Here is a 16091-nt window from a genome sequence, read left to right on the forward strand (position 1 = left end):
GACTAGATTCTCAAAAGATATCGCACAGTAATATGGCAGGAGTTTCTACTAAATAGGCATTGAAAATGTGGGTGTTATGTTGAGTTTCTTAACCCAAACCTGTGATTTCATGAGTGCAATGAGTACCTTAAGAAGCTTTCTCTACCAAGATAGATCAGTAAATTCTCTTCAACTTAAAAGCTTACATAGTTATTTAGGATAAATGAGTGGTCCAGGGTCACAAAATAGTCACTATCAGTCAAAACTTTCTGAACCCAGATTTTTGACTTTGAGATCAGTATTCTAGACCATCCTGTCAGGCTGGAAGAGGGAGCAGATTTGTTTTTTCTTGAACACAGAAGAACTAAGAATAATGGATAGAAATTGTTGAAAGAAAATTTGGACTTGAGAAAACCCTCAGTTATAGTTTTGGGATTTCCCAAAGCACATGGCAAAGTAGGCTGTGCCATTAGAAAAAATGAATGAAAACCATTAGACTGGATTCCTTCACACTCTATATAAGATATTGTGACTTTCTTGAGTACCCAAACCAGAAGCAAACTAGATCAAGAAAAGAGGGATCTAAGTAAATAATAAAACTGGATATTTTTATACTGTCAAAGGTAATCAGTCAAATTTTAAAATTAAAGAAAATCTTTTCTTGATTATAGTAGTTTACAACTCAAGTCCAACATATATACTATCAGTTGAAAAGATATTCTAAGTTTTCTTAGATCTTAGACCAGATCTATCTAATCAAAAAGAAATTACCGAACAAAAAGTTACAATAATAACAACTTACATTTACGTTATCATTTTCCATTATTGTAATATTAAGGAACAAGTCATTTTTAAGGTTCACAAATATGCTTGCTTTAGAATTTTATGATTCAAGCAGTACAAATCTGTTACCCTAACTTCTAGGAAGAGGTACTATCACATAGCTCCAATCCAGACTCAAATCCAGCTCTTTTTTCTGCATAACCATAACTTCATTTCTCAAAATGAAAGATGTTTTACTACTGGATGGTTCAAGGGGAAAATAAACAAATGTCAACTTTTCTGTATTTTAGTTTTGATTCTTCCAAAACAAAACAAGAACTTTTTTTGAGTCATGGGGGGAAAAAGTCATTAATATCTACTTTTTAGCACTGTGCCACAAAACAGAATGAATGAAAATAAAACTAGCTTTTTTGTCTTTATCATCATAAAAATCTAATAAAGACAAAACACACACTTGGTATATGATCTAGTAAGTAAAAGCTCCAGACTGACCCCATTTCAAATGCCTACTTTCCAGTGCTAACTCTGACTTTGCCAAGTTGTATGACCTTGGACAAATCACTTTTCCAATCTAGGTCACATGTAAAGGGAAGGAGGTGAACAAAGTTACCTCTAGCTTTCTTTTCAGCACTAATGCTTTTTATTCTGAGATTCCTTTAGCTTTAAAATTCTGTTCCATGTTTCTATGAAATGCTGAAAGATTTTTGCATTTCATATTTTGGTAGCCAAGCAGGCAAGCAGCATTTGACCAGAAAATGGTACATTCTAGTTTCTCCTCTCTATTTTCAGGTAGAAATGTTCACCTAAGAAGCTCTCTCAAGTAGAACACAAGCACGTGAGGCCTCTCTGCACACACTCGTTTTTTAAAGATCCCAAACACTGCATTCACATCTGTGAGCACTCACTTTAGTACTACAAGCTAACAGGGCTTAGGTTTGGTTCAGAAACAAAACAAGGCTCTCAATGATAGCAGCACCAGCATACAGTGAGTCTACAAAGAATTAACTGGATTAATTAGCAAGGGATTTGAGAAGCAGCTTGGAACTAGAAAACCAAAACATGACATTGTTTAAATACTTTGGCAACAGATCAAGGTTTCCAGGCAGCATAGGGTTTCCTCTCTCCTTCTCTGCTCAGTGTTTTAACACATTTAACCTGACAGAGGTACTTTTTCCATGAGATATGAATGACATTGTCAAAATACCAAAAAGAAAAAAGGAATTAAAAAATGCCACAAGCTGTTACCAATTCTGCCAACATGTGAGAGCCTAGGCAACATTAATTAAAAATCAATAGCTTATGACATAAATAGCTCTTATCTCGGGTAAACTATCTCTCTAAAATAACTGGGTTTATAGAAAAACAACAAAGCCCATGTCTTGTCAATTTATAAGATGAGCCAATCGGTACAAAGGAGAAAAATAAGGAAGAGATGAAATGGACAAAAGCAAAAATGGGAGAAAGGAATAATGAAGAAAATAATGAAGAAAGAAAGGATAAATGCATGCTTGGAATGTGGCACCATCTCCTGTCATTAAGAAATAACTGTGTGGAAAAGTCCAGGAAAAGGGACACTTGCTGAATAGGTTTCCAGGAAGTCAAATTTAGACAATTAAATTGCTTTTCACAAACCCAGCATTAAAGTGATAAAATAACAATAATAGCAGCTCATAGTTCAGGAGCTTTTCTCACAACAATCTTTGTGAGAGAGCTAATATAAATAATACGGTTTTCTTTTATTTTTCTTTACAGATGAGAACACCAAGCAAGAGATGTTAGGAAACCTGCCCAGAGTTACAGATAGAAAGGGGAAGAGAAAGGACTACAAGTCTCTTCATGCCAGATCCAAAATCATTAAATCTGACAAATAATTTAAAGAAAAAGACCCTCAAAAGTTCTATTTGATTTGTGAACTTTGGCTTCTATTTTTGAGTCTTCTTTACCCACTGTAGATATCTATTACTTGCCATATGAAAACACTGCCTGAATTTACTGCCTTTACATCTTGCCTTTCAATTCAGCCAATGAAATAAGTCTACTTACTTGCTATTCCTTACACACAACCTTTCTTCCACCTTCTATCTCCATGCCTTTGCACAAGCTGTTTGTTTTAATTAATGTACTTCCTCCTTATTTCCTTTTAGAATCCTTAGCTTCCTTTAAAGTTCACCTTCTGGAAATCCTTATTTCATCTCCTTCCCAGTCCTATTCTGAAAATTAACTGGCATTGATTTTTTATACACTGAGTATTTGCTTATATGTGTGGTCAAAAGAGTGAGGCAGCATGGTGTGGTGGACAGGGTATGGAGCCAGGAAGACCTGCATTCATATTCCTCTTCTCACAAGCCTCACAAACTGGCTGTGAGATTCTGGGCAAGTTACTTAAAAATTCAGTATTCCAAAAGAATTAAAGACCAATATCATTCATGAAAATTAATTCAATACTTTTAAATAAAATCTTGTCAAAATGTAGTGCTTCATCCAAGAAATCATTCATTATAATCAAGATGGATTTATTTATATTAAAGATGCAAAGATGATTCAACATTAGGAAAACAATCAACATAATCAAGCACATTAAAAAACAAAACATTTCACAATTATCTCAGTAGGTATCAAAAAGATCTTTGGCAAAGTACACCACTCATTTATGCTAAAAACTCTACAAAGTACAGGCACAGATAGATCTTTTTTATATCATAAAAATTATCTATGTAAAACCAAAGGCAGACATAATGCAATGAAGATGTGCCTAGAAGCTTTCCCAACAAATTCAAGAGTAAAACAGATGCCTAATCCCTACTTTATCATTTAATATAGCTCTAGAAATGCTGGCAATAAAACAAGAGGGAAAAAAAATTAAAGGTATACAAATAGGCAAAGAGGAAATAAAACTATCCTAATGTACTGATGAAATAATGATGATTTACTTTAAAAATGAGGTAATTATCGAAGTTATTAATCGAGACAACATTTTCAGCAGAGTTTCAGGCTACAAATTTCTCAATGCTCTATGTAATTGTCTAAGACTACAATGAAAAAAGTACAGAATTGCATTAGTCAAGGGATTTTGCTTATCCAGGAGTTGTCTACAACAATGAAATAACAGGTCCAGTTCCTATCTCTACCCCTTATATGTAGACATTATTTCCTCTAAAATAGGGATTTTTAAATAGGATCTGTGGATAGGGGGCAAATCAATTTGGATGGGGAAAAAACTACAATTTTATATTCAATAACCTTTAATTAAATTTATCATTTCCTTCTATTGTGAACTTAGGTAAGAAATCACGAATATTTTCATATCATGTTACTATTGCTGTAGATGCCTCACATCCATCACTACTTAAAACTACTAAAATTATAAGACCCATCTCTAGATCATAAATGATCATAAGCTTCCCATTTACAGATACTCCTACACAAGAGGCAACTCTGCACCTAAGCTGTCATTTAGCCACTAAAAATTCTCAAATTGGTGATCCAAATAGCTATTTATTTTCAATTTCACATACCTAAAATTGTCTATTTATTAATATATGGAAAGCAGGGGTTCAATGTCATTGTTTGTCAAAGTTCTGTAAAACTAAGCAGTTCAAATGAGAATTCTTAACTTTTGTTGTAATAGTCCCAGGTCTGGCAATGAGTATAGATCATGCAAGTTCAAATATGTTAAATGACTGAGATAACTGTTAAAATGTGTAGTTTAAAGCCCAGCTTCCTAAACTATGGTTCACAATCTTTATGGGATCTTATAACTGAATCTGGAGGTTGCAAAATTATGATTTATTATCAGTAAATATTTTATTTCCATGCCTATTTTCTATACAGTTATGCCCAGACCACATAAAAACTTCTCAGACAAAAAGGGTTTGCAAATGAGAAAAGTTTAAGAAGCCCTGTATGAAGTAATTTAATACTACTGCTAACAACTTGAGGAATGATATAGGTCACACACAGCTAAGTTAGTTCTGTTGAGTATAAAAGTTTTTTTCTTTTGTTTTTCTCTTCATACTTCTCTTGTTCTGAAGCAAACACATGTACATAGTCTGATTTTCATGCAGTACTCATATATTAATATTCCAAGAAAATATCACAAGTTTTAAAAATAACTTCATATGGACACTGTGAATGACAACATAAATGAGGACCATCAATTCTAGGAAGACTCATGTGGCTACATGACTGAATATACCACAAAAAAAGCAAATTGCTGAAAGGACCTAAACTCCTGGTCTATCAGTGTAAATTGTGACTACAGAAAAGTTTAAAAGCCAGGAAAAGTGTTAACACTTTGAAGAAAATGCAAAACCTTCCTTATTTTTATTTACACACCATAAAAATTTCTGGCTTATCTTATACTTTAACAAAGATATGCCCTACTTCTATGCAGATTTATCAAACAAATCACTCTAAAACCATACTAAATTGTTTCAAAAATATCTATTGAATCAAATACTTTATTTTAGCTTTATTTAATACTTTGAGAAAAGGAAGTATGATGATGACTATATATGATAAGGTTTCTCTTACATAAATGATCATGACAGGGCACAAAAACCAGTGTGTTTTTGTGTGGAAAAATTCTTACAAACCAAAGTATGAAACCACCGAAATCCAAAGATCACCTCACAAATGTACATGCTAAAAATATATCTAAAGGGGGCAGCTAGGTGGAGCAATGTATAGAGCACCAGCCCTGAAATCAGGAGGACCTGAATTCAAATTTGACCTCAGACACTTAATACTTCCTAGCTGTGTGACCCTGGGCAAGTCACTTAACCCCAATTGCCTCAGGGAGGGAAAAAAATCTAAAGATGAAGATTTTTTTTTTCTTGCAAAGAAAGTCCATTCAACAAAATTGGGACACTTCTAAAACTTGGGTTTGTCATTATATACATACATACATATATATGTACATATATATATATATATATAAAATAAATCTCTTCTATAAAGTTGTTTATGGGACTGCCCAACAAAAGAAGTCCCATATTATTTGGAGAGACTTTAGTAAAATCATATGTACTGGAAATAATTGAGCTAACTTGTGGACTGTAAAATAGGGTAAAACTAGAAATAATACCATTGTTAATATAATACATTCTGGAACAGTTGATATTTCTTTTAATATTGTGAAGGTCATCAAGGAATTGGCAGTTTTCCATTATCCTTCAGTATACAATTAAATGAAATTACATTCACATATATCTCAATGTATGCTTATTTTTGTTGTATACTATAACACCACCAAAGTATTCTTATTTTTTATGTCCTGTTTGGAAAGTACAAAAGCCATCAACAATTTGACGGTTTTTTAAAAAATTAAAAGTTAAGAAAAAAAATTTGGAGGGGGGGGGGCAAACAAAACTTACTTGGAAAAAAGTTCCCTAGTCTTTGAACAAATAGAACTCCTGAAATATTTGATAATATATTCAATTTTGTTACTTAAGAGAAAAAGGAAGTTCTTCACATCAATGTCACTCACATTGCTTTTTATACAAATATATAGTGACAGAAAAGGCACTTCCAACTATCCTGAAAGAAGTTTTGTCAACAATCACAAAAGTCATCAAATTTATCAAAAACAAATCTATAAATCATCGTATTTTTAAAATTTTTATGAAGTGCCCAGTGAACTTTCAAGTGGTCACATCCTAAAGCTCTGGTTTGAATTAAGGGCAAAAGCTTGACCTTTTTTGAAAGAAGAAAAACCACTCTTGAAACACTTTAAAAGAAAGGATTTTATCCATCAGTTGGTTTACCTAGCAAATATTTTAACCACATGAATGAATGAGGTAAATCTCTTAATTCAAAATCTCAAAATTATCATTATTGATACTACTAAAAAATTAAAAGCTTTCTTGGCTAAACTATCATATGGAAGAAGACAGCATGGCCAAAATACTTGCAAACTTTCAGATGTTAAAGAAATGCTTTACCAGGATGGAATGGAGATACAAAACTCTGTCAATTTCTTTGAAAAGAGAAATCTGAGAATATCTGGAAACACTTTGGAACTCTTGCAAAAGTTATTTTTATCTGGATGGCAGTACAATCCTTTTCTTTCTGATATAATAAACTGTATTAAAAAAAAAAAAAAAACTAACCCAGTCAAGATGAACTCTGGTTATAGGACCAAATTGCAACAAAATATTTTTGTGGATCCTGTAATAATCAAAATGAAACAAAAATCAACATCAATAAGATGTCTAACATGATATAAATGTTCTCAAAGACTACTCCATAGTCTGATGTTCTTATTCAAAAAATAAAATTTGGCTTTAAGTTGCCTTATTTTAAATTATCTTCTTGGTATTTGATGCACTGATAATGAAGCATATGTATTACAATATCACAAATTTGGTTTTTTAAAATATTTTGATAAATATAGTTCAAAATATTTTATTTACTTGGTAATCTTATAGGTGTTATTATATGTGTTTAAAAACATTATTCTGAAAAGGTATTCACAAGTTCTACCAGATTCTATCAAAGTCTATGACACAAAAAATTGGTTAAGAATTCTGTTCTAGTAGAATATAAGATCCTTGAAGACAAGATCTATTTGGTTTTTGACTTTGTGCCCCCAATATTTGGCACATGGTAGGTCCTAATTCATTTACTAATTAAAATATTCCCATATTTCAAGGCTTGACTCAAAAGCTATTTCTTCCAAAAGTTTTTCTTTTAACCTCCAAGGAAGAAATTATTTTTCCTTCCAAAGATTTCACATAATATTTTATTAACATCTCTCTTCTGCACTTAAAAATTTAGAATATAAAACTGAAACAGAATATTATAATTATTATCATTATTAGCATAAATGCTTTTAAAATTGACATTTATATAGTGCTTTAAAGTTTGCAAATATTTTATATACATTAACATATTTAAAACCTCACAACAACCCTGTGAAGTAGATGCTACAGATATTTGCATTCCCATTCCAGAGATGAAGAAACTGAGATTTAGAGAAATGACTTCGCCTTGGCCACAGTTAACCATTCAGCATTGCATAAGCACCAACTGTGTTTTGGACAGTTTGTTCAGTGCTGAGCACTGAAACTATGAAAACAACTATGTTCAAACAAGATAAATATAAGATAAATTATAGAAAATCTCATTAAAATAGGACTGGAAAAAGTTTCTTAAAGAAGGTAGTATTTTAGTTGAGAAGTGAGAAGACAGAAATGAGGACAGAATATGAAATATAGATAATAATCATAGCCAATGAAATTGCACAGTTATGGATGGGAAGTATCTTGTGCAATGAGGAACAAAAAGGCCAGTGAAGGGACAGGAGAGTATATGGGAAGAGTAAGGAGTAAAAGTAGACTGAAAAGCTTAGAAGGGGTGAGGTTATAAAGGCTTTAAAGAGTTTTATATTTAATCCTAGAGGGAACAGAAAGCTATTAGAGTTTATTTAAAAGGAAGGAGAGATTGTAACATAATGAGATCTGAACGCAGTTTGACTATTGAGTAAATGATGAACCAGGCAGAGAAACTAACCAATAGACTATTGCAATATTTCACATGAGGTAATAAGTGCCTTCACCAGGGTACTAGCAGTATCAAAGGAGAATAGGAAGCCCATACAAGAGATGTTGTAAAATAAAATTATCAAGACCACTAATTAGAAATAGGTGGTTTGGAGATCAAGGAGTTGATTAATGACACTTTATTTGATAGTCTGACTAGGAAGATAATGGCATAAGGAAATGAAGGAGTGGTCTAATAGGTCAGAGAAGACCATAGCTAATAAATGTCAGAGACAAAATTTGAACTTAGCTCATCTGACTTTAAATATAGGAGCTTTTTATAGAAGAAAAAGCTAAAGATCAGAAAGTTATTTATGCAAGGCCATAGTCCATATGCAAAGCTAAAACTAGAAAATAGGTTTGCCAATACAAATAAAAAAGTCCTTTCCCACAACTTCATTTCTTTCTTGGATATAATTTCACAGATATCCTAAAATTCCAATAATCTGGAAAACAAACTATTACATGTCATTCTCATAATGAATAGGTCTAGCAACACTCCCTTAAGACCATACTAAGCAGATAACAATTAGGACCTTACTTATTTTCCAAAAAAAAAAAAAAAAAAGAAAAAAAGAAAAAAAAAAGCAACATAGAAATGTCTTTCAACAAATTAGACCCAACTAATTAAAAAAAGAGAGAGAGAGAGAGTAATTAAAAATAATCCCACATCCTGCTATACTGTTAGAAATATGTTATGTACATGCTGCATGTTACTAGACAGTCTCTCTGGGAATAGTTATGGAGAGTCTGAAGAAATAGGCAATGATTCGCATAATATTAATCCCAAAATTACTCACACTTTACAACTCACAAAATACTTCTTTCCCAACAACTCTAAGAGGTAGTTTGTATGAGAACTCCTATCCTCATTTTAGAGAAGAGGAAATAGAAGAAGTAATTTGTTCCTGATCATACTGGTTGCAAATGTCAAAATCCAATTCTGCAACAGCTCTCAAATCCAATCCTTCCTCTCATTACCATCCAATATTACCATGGCCTCCTTACAAATACTTTTGTTCATTTCTATCCCTCACTGCAATGACCCTACACATTTTCCTTATTCATATATCTGATCACATCATTCTTCTTAAATCCTTTCCATGCCTATCTATATCCCAGTACACAGCAACCAGTAAGCACTTTTGAAAGCTGCATGGGTCATAAAGAAGTTATATTTCTGTTATGTGACAGAGGAAGGCCTCAAACTGAAGTCTTCCTAACTCAACATTACAATAATTTATTTATAATCAGATCCCCCTTTTAGACTACAAAATTCACAAAAGCAGAAACAGTAATTTATGAAAAAGTGCTTTTTTTCATTATACTAGAAGATATTCAGGAACTATTTCCAAGGACATAAAACAAAATTCTTGTTTTCCAATAGTGCTATTATTCAAAACTTTTTGTTCTAACAATCTATACTCTAATGTCTCATATAGCACTGATATTCTGCTATATATTCTAGGTCCCTCTAGAACAGTTAAGACAATGTAAATATAATCATGAGAAAATCTGGGGATTGGAAGGGAATAGATATTGGTAAACTTACAGTAGCCACATAAAGATAAGTAAGAACAAAATCAAATACACATTACTAGATTGTTAACTACATCATAAAGCAATAATTATAAAATTATTTGGCACAGGTTAACAAACAGTAAAGCAAATCAGGAAAGCAGATGGATAAGCAAAAAATAGAAGCAATGGAAAACAATAGTTTACTGTGTTTTAAACTCAAGGACATGAATTACTAGAGAAAGAACTCTCAACTCGACAAGAATTGCTAAGAAAATTGGAAAGCAATTTGGAAAGAATTATGTTAGACAAATATATTACACCATATACCACAATAAACTCAAAATGCATACATGAACAGAATACAAAAAGATGACATCATACAAATAGTAGAAAAGAGTGGCAATAGGACTTTCATAGGGAAGAGGGATAATTATTAACAAAACAGGGAATGAATCATAAAATATAAGAAAAATAATTTAGATTACATAAAATTAAAATGATTTCGTACACACAATAAAAACAAAAGAAACCATTGACAGGGAGGAAACTGCAAAAGAAAATTCATCAATAAAAGTCTAATGAGGGGGAAGGAGGGGAAAAATTAGAATAAAAGGTTTGGCAATTGTCAATGTTGTAAAATTACCCATGCATAAATCTGGTAAATAAAAACTATTAAAATATTTTTTAAAAAAAAGTCTAATATCTACAATGTAAAAAAAAAAAAAAAAAGAGAGACAAACATATAAAATCATAAGGCCATTCCCCAGTGGATAACTAGTCAAAGAATCTAAAGTTTTCAAAAGAAAAATTGCAAACTATCAACATCTAGATATTAATAGATTTTATACATATTTGAAAGAAATCTCCAAATAAATAACAGACATAACAAATAAAATAACTCGGAGTTTTTGTCAAACTCTGAAAATTGTTTATGACCAAAAAGTACAAATAGTTGATGTTACAAAAGCTAAGGAGAGAAAGGTTCGGTAATACCCTGTTGATATAATGGTGAAATCATTCTGGATTTTGATTTTAAATTACCCAAGAATTAGACTAAACTGCTCCTGTCTTTTGGCATTTTTAATCATATTTTTCTATTAACAAGCACCCACCCTCTCTCTTCCATCCCCAAAAGAAAAGCAAAACCTTAAAACAAACATTTATAATCAAACAAAACAAATTCCAAGTTGGCCATTTCCAAAAAAAAAAAATGTATTATCTTATTCTGTATGTTGAGTTCGTTAACTTTTTGTCAGGTGAGGACAGCATTTTTTCATCATCTAAAATTGTGGTAGCCATTGCATCCTTCAGTGTTCCTAAATCTTTCAAAATTGATTGACTTTATAATGCTGTTATAATTTAAACTGTTCTCCTGCTTCTGCTCACTTCCCTCTACATCAGCTTATATATATATATATATTTCCCAAGTTTTTCTTAATCTATCCCTTTTAGCACTCTTATGGCAAAATAATATCCCAATGCATTCAGATATCATAATTTCTTCAGCCATTTCCCAATTAATAGGCACGTCATTAGTTTTCACTTCTTTAAAACTAAAAAAGAGCTCCTACAAGTATTTTCATGGTCAGATCCTTTTTCTCTTTCTTTCTCTTTGGCATATAAGTCATAGTAACAAAAAAACCTGGACACAGAAAAGGAACTCATTAATTGGGTAGATAGTATATTAATGTAATGGAATATTACTATACAGTGAGAAATGAGTATGAGGAATTCAATGAAACATCAGAAGATTTGTATGAACTAATGCAAAGCAAAATAACACACTTTTGCTTGTTTTTCTTTGTTATGAAGTACAGCTCAGTGGGGGGAGGAGGGGAATAAAGAAATACATTAATATAAGAAAAAAAAAATTTTTAAAGAAAAAGATCAAATTCATCCTTTGTGATTCTAGGTTTTTCTACCAAGAGGGATAATAAAAGAAATATAATTAAGGTAAGATGAACCACCTGTCCAGTGACAAAAGGAAACTACCAATAAACTAAATAACTTAGTGAGATATTTGTTATCAAATTCAGAGGAATCATAGGATGTGTCCCCAACAGGTGGCCCTGAGATCTGTTTTGTTAAGTTAAACTGAAGAAAGACATAGGCAATTCAACCTTGGCCATGTTTTGTCACTTGATCTGGATGGAATTCACCTGTCATTGTCTCAGTCACTTTTTAAAGCATTTAAGACAATATCTTGCAGATGTTTTTTATTGGAGGGCTTTCTGAGGGAATGGAGAAGACAATATTCACTTGAATAAATTTTACTAATTATAATAGTAAGTTTTTTGGGGGGAATTAATTTTTTTTTGCATGGAAGGGGAAGCAAAAAATACATATAAAACATAAATGCATTTTTAGTCAAAAGTACCGAGAAACCACAAAATTAATTAATTTTGAGATTTGGTATAAACAACTGAAAATTAAACAGCCGTCATATCCTAAATTCTATGTACATTCAGAGTGGAATGGGCTGATTGTAAGTCAATTTCAGCAGTACACTGTAACCTCTGATGAACCACAATATTATTTCAATATTGTTTAGAGTTGATACAATTATCTGGAACTGGAGAGGTACATGCAGAATCCACCAGAAAATGTTACAGTTGGAAGAAAACTTGAAATACAGAATACTGAAATTGAAACTCTTAGAAAGGACCCTCAGAGATTATCTAGTTCATCAAATACCTGAAACATGAAACTCCTTTATGATATCTTAGACAAGAAGTCATGTCCACTGACATGACAGGCACCACTTCACAGGGCAGCCCTTTTTTCCCCAATCAACTGTTATCTTTTTATCTGCTCAGATATGATTACTCTTATATCAATGTATTTATGAATACCAAACAGAACTAGAATATCATCTAATCTACAAAATGAACCATGCAAATTTAGATTATGGTACACTAAACTACTCAAGGAACCCAAAGGGCAATTTTAAAATCATGCAGCTCATCTTAGGGCATCTATCTTCCCATAATCCAATAATAAGAGACAAATTTAATTAGATGACAACTAATATCCCTTTCAGCACATAAGATTGTATGAGTAACTATGTAACTTCATATCAAATGATTTTTTTGCCTCTGTCGTTCATATCACATTCAAAGAAATCATTTATACAAATAGTTCTTGTTAAGGACCATGCCTAAGTGAAGGGACAGGTCAATTCTCCTAGAGCCTCCACAGCTGCAAATCATAACATCTGAAGGAGTCCCAAAGTAGTCCTTGCTGACACAGGTGTTTCTTTTGGATTGAGAATGAAATAAATTGGAGGCAAAAGGGAAGAGAAGAGAGGTCAGAATGCAATGCCCTTTCAGTGAGAGAGGGCAGAGAACAGCAATTGCCTCTCAGTCTCCTTGTAGCATCATCATCCACCTCTCACAACAAGAGATCCATTCTACAGGTCTGAGTTATGTCTCCAGCAGCCACTGGCAAATGGCTCCCATATCACAAGTTCTGATCATATTACTCTTGTAACCATAATAATAGCTAACATTAGCTATTTGCTTCAGCAGTACATATGCTAAAATTGGAACAATAGAGAGAAATTCTATGATCCCTTACACAATGATGACATGCAAAATTGTGAAGTGCTCCATTTTCACATAATAATGATGATGATAATAAACAGCTAACATTTCTATAGCACTTTCTATGTGCCAGGTACTATGCTAAGCATTTTACAATTATTATCTCATTTGATCTTCACAAGAACCTTAAGAGAGTAGGTTCTACTATTATAACCATTTTATAGATGAGGAAACTGAAGCATACAGAGAATAAGTACTTGCACAGGGTCACACACACATAGTATGTATCTGAAGTTGTATTGGTACAATACCTTCCTAATTCCAGGTCCAGCATTCCATCTACTACTACACTTTCTAGTTGCCTACCTATTATCTTCACCAGCTTAAACAGGTCTGCTGAATAAAACAAACTCCTATACCTGGCATTTAAGGGTCTCAATAATATGATACTACCCTCCCTTTCCAATTGTTTTATATTATTACTTTCTACCCAGACCAAATCCACTTTTTATCTCTTCTCTGTGCCATATGCTCTTATCTCCATTTACTGAGTTATAGTCTGTCCTCATCTCCATTTCACTTTATTTGAGACTACTTTTTTTGCCATCTTTAAAAAGCTTTCTTTGAACCCCTAATTCAGAGTGTTGTCGCTCTTCCCAAAATTTCCTAGAGGACTCTTTTAAGATCTGTCCTTTCGGCTCCATTAGATACATAGATACCACATACACAGATAATAAGACATCATTCATTAAGCAATTGCTATGTGCCAGGCACTCTGCTAAGCAATGAGGATACATGTGCAAGAAAATAGAGTTTCTGCCCCAAGAAATTTATATTCAAATGAAAGAAGAAAATTTATGGGGTGAGGAGGAGAGGGGAAAATAAGTTGCAGGCCCTAATGTGACAAAGAAGATTAAATCAAAAAACTCAAAACCTAGGGTGATTCCCTGGCAGAGTCCAAGTTTCAGGTTTGGAGGAAGTGGAAGTGATGGCAGAAGTGGAGGCAATATGGTTTGAAACAGATAGCAATAAAGTGTTTTCTATGTGTTATACCCTAATACTCCCTATAGTCCTTCAGGGCAAGAACGATACCATTTTTTTCATCTTTGTATGCCCAGTACCTTCTATATAGTAAATACTTAATGAACATTTGCTGAATTGAAGAATAAGATTCTAATACTTCCTATAACTACCTGGTTTCATGAGATTCCCCACATTTATTATGACAATGGTAACAGTCCTGTTAATCCACTTAGAAAAAATGTAACAGAAAAAATAAAAATACTATGACACATAACATGACACACTAATTTATCATCTTCTAATAAAGCTTTCAAGGCTTACATTGCCCGCATAATGCTACAGATAATGGTGTTGTTCCAAATTGAATAACATGAAATTGTGTGAAGAGTACTACTTTACATCTTGGGCAGTCATTGTTATGCAAATACAATCTGTCAATCAACATATTAGCTTTTCAATCACCTTACTTTTTGAGGAGCTAGAAAAAACTCTTCATTTTTTCCATAAGCTTTTATATCTTATGAATTACTTCTGAAGCTGTAAACTGGATTCAGTTCAAAAATGAGGGAAACTATCTTTTAAAAAGTGTCATTTCAATGAGAGAAATTAGGAAACAAACTGATGGAAAGTAAAATAAACAGAACTAGGCAAATAACTGTCACAATCTCACAACAATGCAAAACAAACAATACCCCCCAAAAAAATTACACTGTAAAACACCAAAACTCTGATCAATCATAACTTCATAAGGGTAAGAGTAAATAATGATTTTTATTATAATAATAATATTATAAAGGAATAATTTTTATTCACAGAGAAGGAACATACTGTGAACATGGCAGGTGGCCCTCAGTTCTATCATTATCCAAATAGTGTGATTTGTTTTAATACTTTCTACTTATTTTGTGAAAAAGAGGGAATATGAGGGGAATGTACTGAGCTCACTTTCATACCTATAAGCAGAATAATTCTCTCTTCAATTGACTATTTCTTTTTAAATCACAGGAAAGAAAACTAATCTGTACTAAGAAAGGCAACATAATTTAGCAGGTAGAATAAGGACTCAAGAATCAAAAGATCTGGTTTTTTAGGTTACAACTACAATTTTTACTCATATCATTCACAGAAAGTCATTTCCCCTAAATGTCAGCTTCTTCATTCTTAAAATAAGATTATTTAAACTCATACTATCTCAAAGAGTTGTAATGATGACAATGCTTTAAAAAAAAAACTTACAAAAATATTATCTACCATGGAACTAATCTAATAATAATAACCATCATTATTCCATTACGGTTTTTCCTGGCCTTAAATACATATATTATCTCTTCTAAATAGAGCCAAAAATGACTTCCAAATTAATGAAAGAATCAAACCTGGAAAACATCAGATTAGAACATCAGTTTCATCCAAAAATACATTAAACGATATTTCAGCTTATACTGATATAAAAATGTCATTTGAACACAAATGTAGAATTCTGAAAGTATACCAAAAAAAGACAGTAATTAAAGGCTTCAAACTAAAAATTAGAGGTCATGGGTGAAGGTACTATGTTTAAATATCTTGTTCTGTTCTAGTTAAGACACATCAAGTATAAAGAGATCAAGATGAATACCATTGTTAAATAATATTAAGAGATTTTCTATCAAAGCTGAATAGGAAGAATTCAAAGTAATTAAAACCTATGAAATGTAAGTCT

At 32.2% G+C, this 16091-nt stretch overlaps 1 protein-coding gene and 1 non-coding gene across 6 annotated transcripts in view; one reads left to right on the top strand and one right to left on the bottom strand.

The window, feature by feature from the left end:
* DENND1A (DENN domain containing 1A) overlaps nt 1–16091 on the bottom strand; it is a 701497-nt gene that overhangs the window by 594254 nt on the left and 91152 nt on the right. The gene's annotated exons all lie outside the window — the stretch shown is intronic.
* LOC141559219 (U6 spliceosomal RNA) lies at nt 13340–13441 on the top strand. Its single transcript, XR_012487288.1, has one exon. It is a non-coding gene; the product is annotated as a U6 spliceosomal RNA (small nuclear RNA).

Source organism: Sminthopsis crassicaudata, chromosome 2 (assembly GCF_048593235.1).
Source record: "Sminthopsis crassicaudata isolate SCR6 chromosome 2, ASM4859323v1, whole genome shotgun sequence".
Lineage (NCBI taxonomy): Eukaryota > Metazoa > Chordata > Mammalia > Dasyuromorphia > Dasyuridae > Sminthopsis > Sminthopsis crassicaudata.